The sequence below is a fragment of the Mastomys coucha genome, unplaced genomic scaffold, assembly GCF_008632895.1.
Source record: "Mastomys coucha isolate ucsf_1 unplaced genomic scaffold, UCSF_Mcou_1 pScaffold14, whole genome shotgun sequence".
Taxonomy (NCBI): domain Eukaryota; kingdom Metazoa; phylum Chordata; class Mammalia; order Rodentia; family Muridae; genus Mastomys; species Mastomys coucha.
The window spans coordinates 76,231,722-76,235,270 of NW_022196896.1; the positions used below are offsets into that span (position 1 = coordinate 76,231,722).

Below are 3,549 nucleotides of genomic sequence, written 5' to 3' on the forward strand. Positions count from 1 at the left end.
AAACTTCAGTTTCAGATCCAAAGGTTTCCAAGAATTTGCCCTAGTTTCTCTTGCCTTCAATATTATTATTTCTGGTTAGTGGAAGATTGTGGGGGAAAGTTATGTTCTAGAGATGAGCAAAGAATTCTTTTAAGTGTCATTTGAAGGAATTCTGGAAGAGGAAGCAATTACTTCCTTCTGCAGGACATTACTTCCAGAGATAGAAAAACTCAACTTAAAATATGAAAATATGTGTAGTTACCCTAACCAGGTTAAAGTTCTTGACTGATCTGTTTCACTTTATTCTGACTCCTACTTTTGAAAAAATAGAACACAGAAAGTAGCAAATGTGATTACACCCTCATTCCTTGAAATTATGCCACAAGTATCCCAAGTCTATCTGACAACTTCACCTTGCCCTATTTTCTTTCTTTTCCAAAATTTGCTTTTATTTATAATACTACAATGAAATAGTTGATTATGCTTTAGTAGAGTTAAATTATTTTAGATTTAATATTGATTTAATTAACTTTAAAAATAAACTTAAAACTAATTAAAATTTAATAAACATTTGAATAGTAACATATTTCACACAAAGAAGAACTGTACATTGACTTAACACTAGGTTTCATACATACCGTCTTTCTCCTTTTGGCTTTACTGTTTTGATAATTATTTTTCTTGTTCCCTCTCAGATCCTATTATCTTTTATGAGGACTGAACACCATCGATATACTTGCTCATGTCCTGGAGGCAGGGGCAATGATTCATAGTGAATGTTTGTGTCTACTCTCCCCCTTGTCCAGGCTCATGTGTAGAAATCAAAATATACATTCTGATAGTGGCTACAAATAGGAAGTGGCTTCCTCCTGAAGTGGTTTTATCTTGAGTGGAAATGTTATACATGGGATTAATACTCATACCAAAGGTTCCAGAGACTTCTCTCTCTCTTCTGACACAAAAAGGATACCATGCAAAGTTTGCACTCTGGGAAAAACTTCCTGCTGAAATTAAACCATGATGGAACTTGGTCTCTAGAACTGTGAGAAATAACTTTAGGTTCTTCATAAACAACACAGGATGTGTTATAATAGCTTAACCCAGCTGAGACCAATCGATACAAAGAATAAGTTAAGGACAAAGTTTCTGAGTAGTTATTGCACATGGGAAATTTTCCATGCAAGTGAGGACTTTCTAACTATGCATCAAAAATTGTTATACATACCTGTCTTACCAGCACTCTGCAAGCTGAAGTAAGAGGTTTTCATGTGATCACACCATGACAGGGTGGGACTTTGTGGTGGTGCAGCTCTTGTGGAGTTACACATCTGTAAATCATATCTTACCCATTATCTGTATGTAAGGCTGATAAATACATTGGTCTATCAAGTAGGGCATTAACAGAATGAAGTGCCACATTGCACTGTCATCCGTGATTTATCGTGGGTGAGTAGATGTTCATTCCTATCACTCCAGGAAAAGTAAATGTACAGAACCTTAGATAGAACTGGATTTCAATAACTTTCATTTTGGAAGAAGTCTATGTAGGCCAGGCTGGCTTTAAACTCACTGTAATTGAGTGGTTCTAAACTCCTGGTCCTCTTGTGCTTTCTTCTAGAGGGTTGAGGCTGCAGCAATACATACCCTTCTCAACCAATGCTTTTAGAGATCAATACTTTACAATAAATTACAACTAAATTGTAAAAGCATGAGACTTTTTTGTCTGACCCTCTATTACAAGCATTCTGTTTTTGTATAACACTTAGATCTTTTCTTTAGTCTAAATCTGGATGACTCGCTGTCACTTTTCCAGTATCTGACTAATTCTCTATATGGAGAACAAATAAAAATTACCCATTTCCTGGACAAGTCTTATATATACAGGAATACATTTTAGCTAAACTGGGTCATAGAATGTAAATGTGCAAAAATCACAAGGCACATTCTCCTGAGAGGGAAACTTTCATTCACCGGTAAAGACAATAAATGATTAATTGAGAGATTGAGTTAATACAAAATATTTACACTAGATATAATTTTATCTCAAATCATGTTTCCTAGCACTTGTACAAACACACATTCTATATGAGGCTTTGAAGAAAATTAGGTCATGGGCTTACTTAATAGAAATATGAAAAAGAAATTAGAAAAAAGTATATTTTTGTAAGATTTATTTTCTTTGTATATTACAACTATTTGTCTATCATTTGTCAATGTCTAGGTGAAATCTTTGGCTTACTTTAAATTATAACAAGATAATCTCTGAAGTTCATATAAATTGTCCAATTTGAACAGATTCTTTTACTAAGCCTTTGATCAATTTTATCAAGAAAAATAAACCAATCAGGAGAAAAACACAAGTTCTTTTAAAGCAATCAAAATGATTGTTGGGCCCTGCTAATCAAGATTGAAGTCTACCATTGTCTGGATAACCTTCTGAGCTCTGTGGAAATCGAAGACTCCCTTACAGCAGGGCTTGTGCTTCTATGGCCTTGTCTGTGGAGCACGAAAACCCTACACTCTCTGTCTTCAGAATGTAGATAGATTAGTGAAATTATAGGTCCATCAACTCCCACCCCCACCTCCACCCGCTGTCTGACCCCATAAGAAACCCATTTAGCGGCTTGGCGGTGGTGGTTCACTCCTTTAATCCCAGCACTTGGGAGGCAGAGGCAGGTGGATTTCTGAGTTCGAGGCCAGCCTGGTCTAAAGAGTGCCCAGGATAGCCAAGGCTACACAGAGAAACCCTGTCTCAGAAAAAAAAAAAGAAAGAAAGGAAAAGAAAAGAAAAGAAAAGAAAAGAAAAGAAAGAAAGAAAGAAAGAAAGAAAGAAAGAAAGAAAGAAAGAAAGAAAGAAAGAAAGAAAGAAACCCATCCTGGAATGCCATAGTCCCTATGCTAATGAGGCATCTCAGTGCCTTAGCCTTCAGCCAATGACCTTTGCCCATCCTGGATATTCCTCTCCCCTTCCCTAAAATTATATAACCCTTAATTCACCCTGAATAAATTATATACGTACAAGTTTATCCCGAATAATGGTATATGCACAAGTTGAGATCGTCTCAGAAAGCAGTTTCATTGAAGATTAGAAGGCCTTCACCTAAAAAAGATGTAACACTAAGATCCTTGGAGAAGCCCATTTCCCCTGCTCCCAGACTAGTCCTCCACTCTCTGACCCCCTGCACTCACTCCCAGTAGGACAGGATTTTGCAGAACTCCACCTGCTCCAGACTCTTCATCCTTCCAGCCCTATGTGCAGCAGCATCTGGATATCATGAGACAGTGAAAACAGAGGATGCAAAACCTCAGCTGGACCCCAAAATGCATACCAAAAGTGATATACATTTAAGATGAAATGATAATTTCTTTATGTCATATTACACCAATGGGGTATGCGATGATTAAGATTAACTGTTAACCTGAGCTGATCTAGCACTACCTAAAAACATTCTGGGATTTTTCCTGGTTGGGCATTGCATTTTTGAAGTAGCCCAGATATAAGCAGGGTAAAGAAACTGATTTTGCTTTTTGTTTGCTTGTCTTCATGTCTTGCTGATTAGTGCCTGTATG

The 3,549-nt window shown here is 36.8% G+C and overlaps 1 long non-coding RNA gene across 1 annotated transcript; it reads right to left on the minus strand.

Moving 5' to 3' along the window:
• Positions 1–668: 668 nt before the first annotated feature.
• Positions 669–3,244, minus strand: LOC116089163. Its single transcript, XR_004118195.1, has 3 exons — positions 3,169–3,244; positions 2,999–3,079; positions 669–726 (listed from the first exon to the last, which is right to left on the minus strand). It is a non-coding gene; the product is annotated as an uncharacterized LOC116089163 (long non-coding RNA).
• Between the last annotated feature and the right edge of the window lie 305 nt (positions 3,245–3,549).